An 18,463-nucleotide genomic window follows, 5' to 3' on the forward strand; every position below is an offset into this window, starting at 1 on the left:
ATCCTTATTTTTGCACAGCTCAACCCTAACGGTCAATATCCCTTTGTGCTTCACAATGTCCCATGCATCATGTATTTAGCATTCACAGTTTATACTAATCCCCAAAATAGCTAACATTATCCCCAGTCAGAACCTTATACAATTCCTTTTTGAAAGGAGTAATTTTGTTTTAAATACTACCTCCATTTCACACAGTGTCTATCCTGTGTTTAGTGAAGTCATCTACAGTTCTACTTAAGGCTTGTTCATTTTAACTCTTAGGTACATAAATTATATCGACCAAATCACAGTAAGTGCATTGCCCTCTTAACTGCAATACATTGCAGTCTGCTGACTTAAACAACAGCTAGGACATTTTTACCTGTCAATAATTGAGCTAAACTTACTATTTGCAGCAGCAAATAATAGGAAATGGATGAAAGAGGTTAACATTCTTAATGTGATTCACTTTGAAGCTTCTCACTCCCTATAAGGGGAGTGCTTTAAAAGTGCAATTGTGCAGCGTTAGCTATTGTTCTTTGATACTTGTTTCTTACTAATCTTGCAGATATACTGAAGGAAACAAACAGAGGTCAACACCGTACGACATAAGCAAAGTTTGAACTTTTATTTTGTGATCTGTGTTGCTAAAAAGTAGATTTTTTTTCAAAGTGGATGTGCTTTAGTACTTTAACATTGCTTTAATATAATACTTTAACACCCATATCAAAGGCATTAAACAAATGTACATACAAGTTAGGAAGATGAGTAGGCCATTCAGCCCCTTGATCGTTCTCCACCATTCAACAAGATCATAGCTGATAGACAGAGGCCTTAACCCCACTTTCTCGCCAAAGCTCAAAAATCTTTGACTCTCTTGTGACTTTATCTAACTTTTGTCTTAAAAATATTCAACAAGCCTGCCTCTGTCTCACTTTGGGGAAGAGAGTTCCACAGATTCATATGCTTTTGAGAGAAATTACTTCTCCTGATCGTCATCTTAAATGGAAAATTCCTTGTCTTTAATCTGTGTCCCCTGGTTTGACTCCATCTTGCATTCTTTCAGCATCCACCCTGTTAACTTGTCCCAGTATCTCATGTGTTTCCATCTTATTCTTCTAAACTTCAGTTGCTACAGCCTGATCTTATCTCATAGGATGGGCCCCTCGCCCCAGTCAAGGAAGCTTCTCTGAAGTGAATGGTCATCTATAAGCTCAATATGACTGACTCTGATTTGATGGCAGAATGATGAAGTGTGTTGAGCCACCATGTTACGTTACTGTAAGCATCTAAAACAAACCATGTCAATATTAACACACTTACACACTAACTGGCTAAAAGTCATTTAAATATTAAAACCACTCATTATAATATTCAATTTGCTGTCCTACACCAGTTTTAGGATACTTCTGAGAAATTGTCCAGCTCTATCACTGCATGATAGACTCACAAAATAAAGACAGCACTAATGGATAGCAAGAATGTGTTAATTCCCATTTGGACAGATCAGTTTCTGTGGTCTGCATGAAGACCCAACCCAAGTCGTAGTCGGATTTCTCTGTGGCTTGAGTTATTGCCTTCAAATTCACTGGTAACCTATCCATTAAAAGCCAGAATTTCTTGCCAGATGCTCATCAGCTTCCTTTAGTAACTTCTGAACCTGAAGTCAGATTCATGCTTTTTGGTAAATGAGCAGGAAGCTGATTCCTGTGATGTGCTAATCTCTGCATACCCTCTGAAATTGATTTGATGCTAGTCTATCCACTACCCCTTATCCAGTTTAAAATTGCATTCTCAGGAAAAGTGGTATCTTCTTCCTAAGCTAGAACAGAGACTTCATACTTTCAGTGTTGTACGTACGCCTTGTCTTTAAGAAAATTCTCAATAAGGATCTGTGTGTGTGCTGTTTGTATACATGTTATGACTCTGCCTGGTGGTTAGTCTGCTGAGGTTCTGCAAACTGCACACAAGTTCACATACATAAGGAAATTAGTTGGCTTGCTGTCATATCTGCCTCATTACTTGCACTGTGTTTTGTTGTTTCAAATAAATTAACCCACTGAGTTAATCCAGTGCCTGGTAAGCCATTTTTTATTACACCATAATTATTAACATGACATGTTGTACAATAATGGAAAATATCACACTGATGAGATCAATCATTCTTCGACAGTCGACAAACAAGTTAAACTACAGGTTGAACACATGGTCAACAGTCTGAAATCATGCCAAAGCGCATGATACAACTCTTGATGTTTTTGTTTGTTACAGCATTGTAAAGTATTGAAAAGGAAGAATCATAGGCATTTAGTGTGAATCATGGTCAGAGTGAGTGGAGGGACTGCTGAAAGCAGCTTCAGTTTGTCATGATATTACGAAAGGTGAGATGTAAGTTAAAAGTGAATGAAAAGATGAAGAAACTTTATGCAACATTTCCTGCTGTACAGATATTCAGCACATCGTGATCTGGCTTTGTAATGGAGTCATCTTCTGTCAGGCAGGTGAGCATTTCCTCCTCTGGCCACAGTGTTCTGATGCATGTATTGTGATGTTGTTCTTGAAATGAAGTTGAAACTCATGAGATTACAGGGGCAGTGACTAAGGATATGACATTGGTTGAGAGAAAGGAAGCAGAGAAATGTGATGAAGGTTTGCCTTTCATATTGGAGGGAAGTATAGAGACATGTGTCCCATTGCGGGGTATCAAGTCCACTGCCTCTTTTGACATACACTGATGACCTGAGAGTAAAGGGATACTTTTAAAGGTTTACATGTGACACAACAGTCAATATTGTAGTAACCAATAAAGATAGTAACAAACTTCGGGAGGAGAAAGGCAGACTGGTGAAATAGGCAAACACATGACAAGTGGAGTTTCATATGGAGAAATTTAAAGGAATAAATGTTTGTTATTGAAAAGTAAGGAGATGCAATACAAACTAATTTATGATAATGTTAAAGGTAGAGAAGCTTTGGAGTTTGTAGATTTAAGTCTTTGAAGTTGGCAGGAAAGGCTTTATGAATATCCCTGAGGAAAAGTCATACCAGACTTGCAGCATTGACTCTGTTTCTCACTCACCGATGAATCTGAGTTTCTCCAGCATGGTTCGTGTTTGTCCAAAGTTTATCCGTTTTGACTATTACCATCCTGGTAGTACCATGATAATGGAACTGTTGATTAATCATGGAGTAATCAGTCTTTACCAATTAGTATACAAGAGAACCCAGATTTGATACTATAAACATACTCCCAGTTATGGAGAACTGCCTTCAGCAGTTAAAATGCAATAGCACCATCTTGTGAACTGAAACAATATTGGTTGCAAGACACAGTAATCCGAAAGAGTAATTCTACTTTAAAAGATTCCTAACTATTATTGAGTTATGGAAGAGATGGTCAGGAACACGGTTCAAATATCTCATATAATGCACTGCACCTCAAACAATGCTGCACTCTCCTGACAGTCAACATACATATCTGATCTATCACTTTCATGGAGCTGAACTCTCAACCTTTCAACTGAAGAACAAACAGTGTCAACAGCATAGTCAAACTGAAATGAACATTGAAGTGATCATTTGAAAATGGAACTAGGTCCAAAATCTAACAGGATTAAAATGTTCTTTCTGTGTAAGTCTACTGTGTAAGACGACTATAACTTCAACCTACTGATATCATGTAATTTTGGGCAGACTGTACATAAGGGAGGTGGGGGGAGATGGTGGTTATGGTAATGCCACTGGACAAGTAACCTATAATGACAGATTGATGCTTGAGGACATGAGTTTAAATCTCACCACGGCAGATGGTGAATTTAAATTCAATAAAAATCTGGAATAAAAATCTAATATAATAATAAACATATCAAATGTTGTAAAACCAATCTGATTCATTAATGCCCTTTAAGGAAGAAAATCTGCCATCCTTAAGTGGGATGGCTTACATGTAACTCCAGAACACAGCAGTGTGGTTGTCTCTGAAACTTGCAATATTTGCTGGTTCAGCTAGTGACGCTCATATCCTATGAATGAATTTTAAAAATCCTTTGTTTTCATTTTGAAGTCATATTTCAGTTGTAATGTTATTAAGTTTGTGGGTGAACCAAAATTGCTGCCGCTTCAGGACTAGTAGGATCAAAACCCTTATCGAGAATTCTGGACCATCTAGCTTCAGATTCCATTCCTCACTTTGAGAGTTGTTTAGTGTTTATACCTCAGTGGCTGTTTCCCGTCGTGTAAGCCAATAGCTTGTGGCATTGGTCTTCAATTCAGTGTTCATCATCACCTAGTGTAGTTGTGCTTGGAAGTCTCTGTCCCATGTGCAGCAGAAGAACACAATGTACTGGGAAGGTGCAGGATTCACTGGATTCTATTTCCTCTGTTACATCTTCTTCTTCAGCTGATCTTTTTGTTTCTGCTCTCCTCTTCCAATTCTCTTTTAAACAATCGGCGTCCAGATGTCATGCCACTAGCAACTTGTCTCCTAGATGTCAGTATCAATATAAGTCATCTTCATATCTAACTTGCAGGTGAACTGGCAACCAGATCCCTGTACAGAAGGTATTTGGTCATATGCTCAGCATTTGACAATGAACATACCTAAGCCTGCACAGATATCATTCACTGAGCTGGGAGTAGATGCTGATGGAATTAGTATACTTCAGAGCCTCTGAGTTTGTGACCCTGTCCTGACAAGAGAGGCCAGGGATGCATTTGAGACAGTGAAGAGATGTCAGAAACTGTGCAGGTCAGCTCCACTCTGACAGTGCTTGTCCAGGTACTGAATGGGCTTTTAAGTATAGCACTGGCACTAGGGATACTGGCCAATTCTGGGATCAACAATAAGTGGCAAGTTGCTCTGGGTTCAGAGTAGGGTAAATGGGTGGAAATTGGATGTGGCACTCATAGTAAACACCAATTACAGTGATTAGTTTGGGAAAATGTGGTGAGAAAATGCACTTAGCATCACAGTAGGAATTGTTCCACCAAAATCGATTCAATTCATACATGTAAGATTCAGCCCAATATATTGTCTTCATACTTCTATCTCCAAACTGACCAATTCAAAGTGTCTCATAAAGGAATCATTTTACAATCACTTGCCTGGTATTATGGCATTTGGATATTGCTGAATAGAAAGATGTTTCCAAAACTGTTCCTCTTGCACACACCGAGCCAAACCCAATATTTGAAGGATGGCATTTTCTCCAGGTAAACAGTCCCTGACTCCTACACGAAGTGTCAGATTTGGTTATATGCTCAGTCCCTGTCTATCTTGACTCAGAGGCTGTTACCAACTGAACAAAGATAACATGATGACAGCACCATCGGGAATTCATTCCAGATTTCTTATACTGTATGTATAGCTGGAGGTTTACATACATTACATGTCATACATGGATGGTTTAATTGATAGATGCCAATTTGATTTTCCACTTGCAGCACAGAACGAAGCTGCAGTTTCAGGTACAAGCTACAACCAGGAATTAGCAACAAATCATCTGTCAGAGGTAATCCTCTCAGGGACTTGAAAGCTAAATTCCCTGCCCTGAGGATAATAAAATGTATGTGTTTATCTGTACTGATAGTACCTGGATGAAATGTTGATCATGTCCACACATATAGACTTCCATCTGGGATTAACTTACAGGAGGAAGAAGCTGAGGGGGTGTTCTCCCTCACCCTTCATTCTAAGAAGAGCTTTGTTAAACTTACAAACATCCAAACACTGCTGCTTACATCCATGAGGAGTCACCTGACTCAAAATGTTAACTCTGCTTCTCCCCACAGTTGCAGCCAGGCCTGCTGAGACTTGCCAGCAATTTCTCTTTTTGTTTCTGCTCCCTTCCTAACTTGAGACAAATCCTGTTCACCCATCAGCCCTGCACTGACTAACCTCTGTCGGCACCCAGTTAAGTCATGATTCAGTTTGAAAGTTCCCATTCTTGTTTTTAAATTCTTTTCTCTGTCATCCCCTCCAGTTCAACAACTCTCTGACATATCTGTACTCCCTTAATTCTGACCTTTCTGCTTCTCAACTTTAATTGCTGTATCATCAGTGACTGTCTATCAAGATGCCAAACTCTTAAGCACTGAAACTAACTTCCAAAACCTTTTTGTGCATCTATCTCTCTTTACGTTTTCAAGATGTTCTTAGTGTGTTGCTCTTTTACCAAGCTTTTAGAATTCTACTCAAATAAATTAAACGTGGAAAACCCACAGTCCTATGAAGCACCTTACAACATTTTATTATGTTAAAGGCACTATTCAAATGTAATCTGTAGTTGTGAAATAAATAGAAACAACTGTTTCCAATGGTAGGAGAGTTGGTAACCAGAAAACACGAAAGTATCAGAGATAGTAGGAATTGCAGATGCTGGAGAATCTGAGATAACACTGTGTAGAGCTGGATGAACACAGCAGGCCAAGCAGCATCAGAGGAGCAGGAAGGCTCCTAAGATGCTGCTTGACCTGTTGTGTTCATCCAGCTCTACACTTTGTTAACACAAAAGTATAATTGTTTGAATAAAATGAGGTGGAATATGTAAGGGAGGTGACAGCTCCTTTCACAGATTAATATGTTAAGATCTGAATGCATTGCTTAAAAACTCTTGTGAAAGCAGAACTAACAGCAACTTTGTGAACTGGAGATATTCTTGAAAAGATCGGCGGGGCTACAGCACAATTCCACGGGAATGTCACTAAGTTGATAGTTCTTTCAAAGAACCAGTACAGGTACAGTGGACTGAATGGCCTCCTTCTACATAGCTTAATTCTATGATTTTATTCAATGATCATCCCCGAGGGTTGAATGACAGTATGAGTGAGCCTGAAGTTGGTCCCGGGGGGGGGGGTGGAAGAGGATGGTTCCCTAGGAACTGTATAACTACGCACCTGAATTGAAATGTATTCTTCAACCAGCTGATCTGAGGCAAGTTAGCGGGTGGTGCTGAGTTTTCGGCGGGGGGTGGTGAAGAGAGGGCACAAGAGAGTGGAGAAATTTCGCTCCTAGTTTAGAGAAGCAAGAGCAAAGTGTGCTCTGAAAAGAAATAATTTTAAACAAGAAACAATTTACTGGTGTCTCCTTTAAAGGGTTAATGTGCATTCGGAAACTGGACTATGCAACGGGGGAGGCATCGGGAGCTGGACTTTTAAAACATTAAAAATCCGTCCTGAGCGGATGAATAAGTGACTTGTCTCTTCAATCACGAGTGAATTGACAATGAACCTCCTTGTACTTTTTTTATTGTTTCCAGATGGCTACTATTTTCTACACTGATGACAAATAATGCAAGCCTGGAAGTCGTTTTGATTTATACTTTTTTTTCTGTTTTGGAGCCAACTGCGGTGTCCAGCAACAGCTGTCTCTCCCCTCGCCTGCCTTGTAAGACAGGGCACATTTAGATCAGCGTTGGATCAACTGCACCCCCTCCCCCCGTGTTTGATTTCCTCGCTGTATTGTGTTCACATTTTAGATGCTTGTTTTATCCATTGCAAGTTCTTTTTCTTAAATGCATATCCCTACATCTGAAAAAAAACTGTGGTGAGGTAGAAAGGTCAGCTGGTGTGTTTTTTTTCCCCTTCTGCAGCAATGAGCTGCGGGAGACTCGGCCCTCATTAATAGTCCTGAAGCCGTGCCAGCTCACGTGTTAATTGGCCCTTTCTCAATCTCCTCGGAAACATAATCTCTTAAACTGGCAATTAGACTGGGCAGCGGATAAGTAAGTGGATTTTCTTCCTCTGCTAGTGAAAGTCAAGTGTGAAGAGCTGTTTCCAAAACAAAGACTTCTGTGTTGTACTTCGGGTGGGAGGAGCGAATTTTGAAAGAGAAAGTATAGTAATTACATTAAAGAGCCACACAACCGTCAGGCTTGTTCATTGTGATCTGGAGATGAAGCAGATTGAATGAATGAACAAGCGTTTCTCACTGCACCCCCTTACAAAGTTATTTTTAAATAAATTGTTCGCAGATTACGGACAACACTGACAAGGTGGTATGTCCCGTGCGTCCCCAGGGCATTGAGGAATAACAACATCTAACCATAGATAACATGGTGTACAGCTGGATGAACGCAGCTTCAGAGGAGCCGGAAGGCTGACGTTTCTGGCCTAGTCCCTTCTTCAGAAACATCTAACCATATTTCCTTTCAGGATTCATTGGTCACCTTTTACCCAGCAAGTAAGAAAATAGAACGGCATAAACGTTTCTAACCAATCAAAATTATTCTGAACAATGAATAACATTCTATATAATGAATCCAGATTCGATACTGTCACTCATTTGGACATATATTAGGTCAGCATGTTATCACCTCATATCCGGGGTTCAATTCCATTTAAAAAGGATTCGATGAGCTGCTATCTGTCTCCCAGTTATAGGTAGTTTATTTAAATTGGAACCTACCTCCAGTGGGAAATAGATTGAAGTCCAGATTTCATGAAGGTGAAGCCTAAAATGATATGGATTTTTCCTATCCACTCAGAACCAGTGGGAACAGGAATGTGGGAGGTCAGATTTAGTGTGACATGCATACAGGATAGCCATCGCCGATGCTGCAGTATATGAGCTGAGAGAGAGAGAGAGAGAGACATACACAGTGAGGGAGAAAGGTTTATGCCAAAATCTTCCACTTTAGCAGATGGAAGTGAAATGTCACAGAGGATCTAATGGATTGGTACATAAAGCAGAGCAAATCTTTGCGTCATAGAATCTCTGCAGTGCAGAAAGAGGCCATTTGGCCTATCATGTCTGCACTGACCATGTGAAGAAAGTCCCACCTTAATGCTGCATTTCCCATAGCTAATCCAATTAGCCTGCTCATCTTTGGACACGACAGGACAATTACCATGGCCAATCCACTTAACCTGCACATCTTTGGACTGTGGAGGAAACCCACACAGACATGGGGTGAACGTGCAAACTCTATAGATAGTCACCTGAAGGTGGAATCAAACCTCAGTCCCTGGCACTTTGAGGCAGCAGAACTAATCACAGTGCTACTATGTCACCTCTTTACTTCATTGAGCTAATGTTCAAGGCCATGCGAGAGCCAGGCAGGTTCTCTTCTTGAGGTTTGATATGAAGAGACCTCTTTCTAGGACCTACATCTCCCCCAGGGAGCTGTCTCCACCTAAGGCTTTGCAGTCTTCAAAGTCCGTACCCAGCGGGTACTGGCCTCATTTATAGCCCAGTCACCAATTCAGCATGCGCCCTGTTATCTCTGGTGCAGCAAGAACACCTTTAATCAAGTGGCCCAGTCCTTCTTTGCTCTTCGGGCCCTCTTACAGAGCTGAGCTGATGCCTGGTAAAACCATGGCTGGGTCCAAAAATTATACAGGTATCATCTGCCTTCTAGGAGTACAGTTTCTGAAAACATGGGTAATATATGCAATTCATTAAAATCAGACCTTCAAACTGAAAGCTCGGTACGAGGACTTTAGGGAAGAGAGGGAATTTGGAGATTGTGTGGCAGTTTGCAAGGATGGAAATGTTAAAGTTTTTTTTGAGGAGGGTGTGAGGATGGTAGATTGAAATGAGAGGAGAACAGTATGGCCAAGAAAGGACCATTAACAATGTCAGTCAACATCATGGTCAGGTGGCTGGTCAGCAGTTTAGTGGGAATAGAGTGAACGAGCAAGATCAGGGTCTGGTGATCTCAGAGATGGCACGAGTACGAGAAACTGAAGAAAGGTACAACAGTTCAAGCTCGGGCAGAGGGGACATTACTGGAAACATGATTCAGTGAACAGACAAGGGAAGGAAATGGCAGAGGCAGCTGAATGGATGATTACAGTTTTAGTATGAAAGATCTCCCTGTAATTTTGGAGAAGGTGATAGAGGAGATGGTTTGCAATGAAGAATAAAAACCAGAGTTATCTCGACATTCTAAGATGATTGTGGAACAGTGAATATTTTGACGGTGTAAAGCAGGACTTCAGTTACACTTTATATGGTCTACTGGATCCGGCAATTAATGTTTAGATCATAGATTCCCTACAGTGTGGAAACAGGCCCTTCGGCCTAATAAGTCCACATCAACCCACAGAGCAACCCATCCAGACCTATTCCCCTACAAATCCACCTAATCTGCACACCTGGTGCTGTGATGTAGCAGTGCTAACTACTGAGCCACCGTGCCGCCCTTTGTTTAATCCAGTAATTTTTCATATACCTTCAAGGCTGTGATCTTTGGCCTACAGAGCAAAAGGAGAAGGCACTACTTGGTGGATGGTTTGATGTGGACCAGGGCATCAAAGTGTAGCTGTAGATTATTGCAGGAATGTTGGATTGAATGAAGGACCAAAATCTAGTCAGTTAAGATTTTGAAAGTGCAACTGTAAGTGTACAGGAAGTGTGTTTTCCCAAGGACAGGCATAGGATGAAATAACTGACTGTCTTGAGTGGTGTGCATGGAGAGAAATATTAGGAACTATTCAGTGATGGCTTTACTTGTGATTAACCTGAATATTACCAAAGCTAGGGGAGATGGCAGGGTCAGGGAAAATTTAAAAATAATGCACTTATCATGATCACTGGACGTCTCAAAGCTTTTCAAGTGAACTGAAGTAAGTTTGAAATGTAGTCACTAGTGTAATGTAGGAAACACAGCGGCCAATCTATGCATGTCAAGTTCCTATACACAGCAATGTTATAATGACCAGATCATTTGTCTGTGTTGATTGAGGGATAAATATTGATGAGGATACTAAGGACTAACTTCCTCACTCCTCTTCAGAAAAGTACCACGGGATATTTCACATCCATCTGAGCAGGCAGACAAAGCCTTGATTGAACAAGGTACTGAAAGGCAACATGTCTGACATTGCAACACGCCCCCAATACTGCACTGGAGTGTCAGCATTATCTTTGTGCTTAAGCGTCAAGAGTGGAAGTGAACACAGAATCTTGAGACGAGATACAGCTGGCTGTAAATGGGAATATGAAGGAAGAGACTAAATAAGGACAGCAGGGTCATGAAATCAAGGGAGATGATTTGGGATGGAGGTTGGAATCACTGAGGATGCCCTCTGGTACAGGGCTATTCTGGGAAATGCTCATTCCTTCTTCCAGTCCTTCCTTTAGATTTTTCAGCTTCTATTTTGTCACTTAAGTTCAATGAAATAGTTGACTTTTAATTTTCACATTTCCTTCACAAAATTAAAGTACTACTGATCATAGAATCCCTACCACATGGAAACAGGTTCTTTGGCCCAACAGGTCCACACCAACCTTCAGAGCATCCCACCCAGATCCATCCCCAATAACCCACCTAATATACACATGTCCCAATACTATAGGCAATTTAGCATGGCCAATCCACCTAGCTGGCACATCTTTTGGACTGTGGGAGGAAACCCACGCAGACACGGGAAGAACATTCAAACTCCACACAGGCAGTTGCCCAAAGGTGGGATCGGACCCAGGTTTCTGGTGTTGTGAGGCAGCAGTGCTAATCACTGAGCCAGCTGGCAGTTTGAAGTAAACACAGAAAGTGCTGGAAATGGACAGCAGGCCTGAGAGTGTGAATATGGGCAGAAACAAAGGCAATGGGTGGATTCCTATAGAAGCTTGACTGAAGTTGGCTGTAGTGACATGAGGCAGAATCAGATGACAATTGTGGCAAGAGCTCTCTCATACCTGGGAGTAAAACGTACCATCTTTCCTTTCTCACAAACAGTATAGTGAAACTGTTGCTAGGGAATGGATAGCTACCAACTGACAGTGATTATTGCTTGTTAACAACTCAGACAATCTCTTTAATGTTCAGACTCCCATCTTACCCAATTTGTCAAATACAATCTCAGAATTGTTAAGGTGCAGAAGTGGGACGATTTTACCCAGCATGCATAGGTTCTATCCCCTGGTGCCAATCTTCTGCCTTTTCTCCATATCCCTGCATGCCATTTCTATCCAAATAATCAGCCAGTGCCCTTTTAAATGGTTTAATTGTATCTTCCTCCACCATATTTCCATGCAGTGCACTCAATATCAGTCTCACATCACCTTCGTTTCATTTTACATCAATTTAAATCTAAGCCACTTTTACACAGAGTGGTATGATGTGTGGAATGAATTCTAGAGGAAATGTTGGATGTGGGTATAGTTACAATGTTTAAAAGACATTTAGATAAGTAAACGAATAAGAAGTATTTGGAGGGATATGGGCCAATCACACGCAGGTGAGAATAGTTTGGGGATATGGTTGGCATGGATTGGTTGGACTGAAGGGATTATTTCTGTGCTGTGTGACTCTAAGAATCTTCTTTTCCCCTTTTACAGGAACAGCTTCTCCCTATCTATTCTGTACAGCCTGCTTTTGATTTTGAAAACACTTATAAAAGTAGCAGGAAAATTCAACAAGGAAACAAGAGTGAGGTCCTGGTGAGTTCAGCTTGCTGCTTGCTCTGAGCGATCTCCATGTTGGAAACCGGCCAATATTATCTCAAGCATGCTCCGTATGCACTGGCCTCACACACCCCATATCCACAGATATTAGCGTCATACAAGTACTAGCCTCTAAGAACCCTGTGGCATATCTGTTATGTGCTTACAGAATGCTTCTGCATTTAAATGCTGCACTTTGATCTTCAGCAGCAGCTATCATTGCAATGCTACAGCAAGGACACTATGAGCTCAAGGACATGCTCCCAGCTCATGGACTGGACCAGGCTGCATCTCCAGCCTGTTTACTTGCCTTCATAGAGCTCCCTCATTGAGCCCACGTGCTTTGCCGTGTCTTTCTGCACTTTGCCTCTCAGCCAGAAATACCAAGCTTGCCATTTAGCTTAAGGCAGACATAAAGCCAGTTCGCTTGCCTTAGTTGTCAGCAGTCTTCAGTCAGCACATTGGTTCTCAGTGCAGTAAGTCGGAGGCAGGCTCAAGGCCCTGCTCCGAGCTGTCAGGGTCCGGATCCTCTCCTCAGAAGTGATGTGGAACTGAATGACGGGCAGCACACCATCTAACTGGACTCTTCCTGTACAATTGTGGGCTGTTTTCATCAAGGATTGAGAGAGAGAGGCAGCTATTAGACGATAAAAAAATTGTTGTTACTTTAGGTGCAGATGGGTGGTGTCCTGAGAGATCACTCAGAGGTCATGCAGGGTTGGTGGTGCCTGGGTTGGGATAGGGAACAGCAAGTGAAGAGGATGTTGTAGGCAGTACTAAGAGTGGCAGAGCATGAGCCTTAGTGGGAGGTTAATACAGCAGTAGAGACAGAGTGAGTATGAGGAATCAAACGGCTGGAATCTACCCTGTCAGACTGGAGAAACTCATTGACCTTCTTTCTCTTTGCTGGACATTCCTCCAGACAGCTAAGAACGCACTGATAACCTCAGGCTAGGTTGGCCTGGTCTGGTGTTGTGGCCTGCACTGCTGGTTGGCGAGGAACTCCTGCATTAGCAGCAGCCGATTCAGGAGGACCTCCAGGATCCTGCCCACAATGTAATACATCAGTTACCTCCTTTCAGGCATGACCAGGACAAATGACAGCAATGCTACAGAGAAGCTCTGGTTTGATAGTGCTTATCTGGGTGCCCAACTGGCTTTTAACGGTGGCATGAGTGCAAGACATACTGATGAATTGTAGCATATCCACTGAGATAAATGAGATGGAAATTGGATGTGAGGGACACTGTAGCAGCAGGTCAAACAATTAATGAAATTAATTTGATTTCACTTCATTTATTGTTGTCACACATACCTAGGTACAGTGAAAAGTTTTGTTTTGCGTTCAGTACGGGCAGACCACACAATACAAAGTGCATAAGGGTGATAGAACTGAGCAAGCAATACAATGCTATCGCTGCAGAGAAATTGCTCAGAGCGAAATCAACATTTATTTGAAATTTGAGAGGTTCATTCAGAAGTATAATAACAGTAGGAAGTAAGCTGTTCTTGAATGTTTTGGTATGTGTGTGTAGGCTTTTGTATCTTCTTCCCAATGAAAGAGTTTGGAAGAGATTACAGCCTGGTTGGGTAGGGTCCTTGATGATGCCTTTCCGAGGCAGCGAGAAGTATAGATGAAGTCAAAGGATAGCAGTTTGGTAAGATACGGGAGAGAACTCACTAGGCCTCAAATCCTTCAAAACACCTAATGCAATTTGGACTTAGCCTTAAAAAATGTAAGATTCAGCCCAACATATCAGGTCATGGTGATTCATCGAGCAGTACTTTCCCCTTTAGCTCAAGGGCAAATTGTAACTTGGCACTTGTTATCAGATGAAAGGTCATGACCTGAAATTCAAACCCTGGTTCTCTCTTCACAGATGCTCCACAGAAGGCCAGCTGTGTATGTCCACCTTTACAATGTTTATTTTTACCATTCATCTCGAGTTGAGGTGCACTGATCATGCACTGTGCTAGTGCAGCTCTATCAGCTCACTGTGAGTATTCACTTGCAGTATCATGCTCCTTCAGAACATTCAACTTATTCCTTCAACACGTTGAGAGCCTTTTGAAATCTTGTGGCTGAGGGTTCAGTGGCACTGGCAGAACTTAGAAAGGACTCTCAGAGAAGTCCCATTTGTATTAGGAAACACTTATACAAAATACCATATACAGGTGAGAGCATACTTAAAGGCGAAGGGAGCCCTCTCAATGGTAAGTGGGAACATGATCATTGGGTTAGTCTCAATGCGTTCTTACTGAATTGAGGGAGTGCATTCAGTACTGTGTTTTGTGAAGTAAATTGCTTTCATCCAGCGTAGGTGGATAGACTTTAGGCTTATAAAAGGAGGACTTCCCGCAAATCATTGTCCAGTGCCAAACTCAAACCCCAGAGGGTGTTCCTTCATCAAATTAATGTGGCATGTAGTCACTTGTCTTCTTCAATTTCCTGTGCATTTGTTATTTGCCTCTCTGTATAGCTAGCCAGCAGACTGGAGAAAGCAGGCTTTTGATTTCATAGAATGATTTTTGTTTTAAGTTGTGTTGGTGAATAAGCATTTTATTAGATTTAAATCAATAGAATGAACTTCTTCATGCAGAATGTTATTTAGTATAAGAGTTGGTGTAATTTGTGGTGAAATGTTTAAGAACTTAATGACTGATCAGCCCTGTTAATGAGAGATGATGATTTTGAAACAGTGCATCAAAGGTGTTATATCTGAGAGGAACCTACCTCTTTCTGGGCACAAAGATAACAAGGTGTAGAGCTGGATGAACACAGCTGGCTAAGCAGCATCAGAGGAGCAGAAAAGCTGATGTTTCAGGCCTAGTCCCTTCTTCAGGGAAAAAAACCTGAAATCTTACCGGGCACAATGGGATTGCTGGTATTGATTTAATCATGCCTCATTAAACCTGAACCACCTTAATGATACACAGACTTAATTGGTTTGGGAAACGGAATGACAATCTAACAAAGGATTATTGCAGTATTCTCTAATTATTCCTTTTTCAGTTTTCTACTCACTTAAAGTTGCTGATTCATGCAGTAAAACTAGGTGGCACGGAGGTGGTGACCCTGCCTCTGTGTCAGGGGGCCTGGGTTTAAGTCCCACCTGCTCCAGGTACGTGTTTAGTGTAACTGAACAGGTTAATTAAAATTGCTACGTTAAAACTACATTCCACTTGTCCACAAATAATTTGTTTAATGAGCCGATTTTCACTGGGGACTATAGACAGGAAATAATGATCAGGAGTAAAAACCTCTGGTAGCATTTGCACCTGTGTCCCAAAGGCAAGTTGTAACTTGGTAACATATCCAAGCCAGGAAGATGTATGAACTGGACAATTATTTGACAAGACTATCAATTAAGGGAACATTGGTAATGAACCTGATTTTTTATTTTTGAATGTTAGATCTTTGTAGGTGGACTGACGTGATCTTTTCCTGCATATTCTTCTCTGATGAAACACTGTTTAAGAGGTTATGGAAATTGAAATCTCAGAACTCGTTTTGGGATAGATTTCAAACATGTCCGCTGGTCATGAAACCATTGTTGTGAATTGAAATGAAAACCAGTCAGTATTTTGGACAGGTGCATGATTCAATATATCTATTTTATGTCCTGCAGCTAATTAAACTTCAACGTGAAGTACAGAAGAAAATATCACTTGAAGTAGTTGAAGCAATCGACCGCAACGTTGGCAGTGTTATTCTTTTTGCCTCTTTCTTCTGATAACTGAGCTGAAGACTGCTATAGTGTCAGGAACGTGGATAGGATCTTTACAGTAAAGGGCCTGAGGTAAAACATGGAATTGAATATGCAGGGTCAATATTAGGGTATATAGGATAAATATAATGCACATTTTGTAAGGTCAGCAGTCCGGTGATAGTCTCGTCTCGGGACAGAACAAAATAACAGAGAAATGTGTGACAGGATAGCACAGACAGTACCTGCCTTGCATTAGTGTTCTCATCTCCCAGTGTAAAACCACGGATACAAGTCCCAGGCTACAGACTTGAGCACATACTGGAGATGTGACCTATCAGTACTCAGGGAATTCTGCCTCATTGAAAATACAGTCCTTTGGATGGGATGTTAAGTCCCGGCCCTGTCTGTCCTCTCAGTTGGATGGAAATTTTTTGTTTGCAAGTATTTTGAAAAACAACAGAGAAAGTATCATAGAATCTCTACGGTGTGGAAGCAGTCCATTTGGCCCATTAAATCCACACTGACTCTCCAAACAGCAGCCCACCCAGAACTACCCTATCCCCATAACCCTGCATTTTCCATGGCTAATTCACCTACCCTGCACATCTTTGGACTGTGAGAGGAAACCGGAGCACCGAGAGCAAACTCATGCAGGCACAGGGAGAACGTGCTAACTCCAAATAGACATTCACCTGAGGCTGGAAACAAACCCTGGCCCTGGCACTGTGAGGCAGCAGTGCTAATCACTGAGTCTCTATGCCACCCTTCTCCCCATGTCCTGGCTAAGATTTACCCTTCAACATGCATCAAAATAGATTATCTGAGGCATTATTATGTTGCTGTTTGTGGGATCTCACTGTGTACAATCTGATTGTTCCTTCTTACATTACAACAAAAGGTTCAACTGGCATTGGTGTGAACCACAGTGCTAAGAAACAGAGTTATAAATAGAAGAGGAAGTGAATAAGAATTTTTTTTCATCCCCGAAACCATTGAGGTGATCGAGAAAATATTGACCGGATGTGGGATATTTTCAGATGAGCCTGTTCGCCTGCAGCTTACCAGGGTTTCCTGATATAAAGTGCTTTTCCCACTCTGAAATCAGACTGCATGTCTCCACAGTTCAGCTAGGCACTGCTCATTGTGTAGAAACACATTATATCAAAACTGACACCCAGCTGTATGCAAAACAGCATCAGCGAGTGAGGAGATTAAAGGCTTCAGGCACTTCTCTATGTGCGCCTGTTGTTTTATATCTGCAAGTTTGATGATGGCATTTCTGAGCTTCAGAAGTGCTGACTTGAAACGAAATGTTCGTGTAATGAGCACGGTAGTTTCAGACATTAATAGCTCCGACACTCCAACTTCCCTTGTCAATTGTCACTAATTTAAATAATGCCCAATTATGCTTGTCTTTTTTGATATATCCCTTTGATTTTCTCTCCATCCACACAGGTATAAGGCCAATGTGTTCCTGCTAAAGCAGCCAAAGCCACTCTCCTAATGTTCAAAGGTATGATAAGGTAAAAGTTCTGAAGGAATTTGTTGTCCATGTTATCTTGGGCTCCACTTATTCAGTTGATATCACATACAGTTGGTGACTGGAGACAGTGGTTTTACAGCAGCCTTTGTAGGAAGCAGATGCACTCTGTACAGCTTCTGAGAGTCTTTGTAGTCATGCCTGACCTGTAATGCAGTTGTACCTTTGGGCTATCATACAAACAAACAAAGAACAGTGTTCCTTTTGTAAAGAATCTGTGGTGCTGTATCTGATACCACTATCAGTCAGGCCCAAGTCAGAGCATTGACAAAAGAGGTTTGGTGGCAGTGTGTCACTTTAAACAGTGATTACTCTGATTCATTTACTGGCAGAGATGGCAGATACCATGATGTGCCTGTAATGATAATCAGGGTAGTACCACATGCAGTTCCTGATAGAGTAGAATCCGATCGACTTAATCAGTGGCTCACTGCAGTCACATTTCTATGAGTACTGCTGACAGGCTGATTGTGTGACTGTTCAGTTAGTTATTCATCCTGTCCTCTCAGCACCTATTTTTAAACCTAATGTTTTATTGATTGTACTTTTGTCACTTTTCCTCATTTAAGCCAGTGACTAATCACTCACCTGCATTATATACAATTTAGCAGGAGGAGTTCTTGTGGTGCAGTGATAGTCTCCAGACCCCTGACCAGAAAGACCTAGGTCTGCTCCAAAGGTGTGTAATAACATCTCTGAATAGGTTGACTAACAAAAAACATAGGATGGCAGGTGACTCTGGATAGATTTGACAGCTTTATACTTTTCAGATAGATTGTTTAATATGCTTTTTGGCTCTGCTCATCTCTGCTTAGCCACACAAAATGTATCTAAAATTCTCAGTGCCTC

At 41.4% G+C, this 18,463-nt stretch overlaps 1 long non-coding RNA gene across 3 annotated transcripts in view; it reads left to right on the forward strand.

The window, feature by feature from the left end:
* Positions 1–2,164: 2,164 nt before the first annotated feature.
* The window catches only part of LOC132209592 (uncharacterized), a 45,214-nt gene continuing 28,915 nt past the window's right edge, over positions 2,165–18,463 (forward strand). For 2 of the 3 annotated variants that reach the window (XR_009445781.1, XR_009445782.1), the window contains exons 1-4: positions 2,165–2,480; positions 12,260–12,361; positions 15,994–16,164; positions 17,530–17,587. This is a non-coding gene — a long non-coding RNA (uncharacterized LOC132209592). Of the gene's footprint in view, positions 2,481–12,259; positions 12,362–15,993; positions 16,165–17,529; positions 17,598–18,463 lie in introns of all 3 variants that reach the window. The other variant, XR_009445780.1, reaches the window with a different exon arrangement.

Source organism: Stegostoma tigrinum, chromosome 5 (genome assembly GCF_030684315.1).
Source record: "Stegostoma tigrinum isolate sSteTig4 chromosome 5, sSteTig4.hap1, whole genome shotgun sequence".
Lineage (NCBI taxonomy): Eukaryota > Metazoa > Chordata > Chondrichthyes > Orectolobiformes > Stegostomatidae > Stegostoma > Stegostoma tigrinum.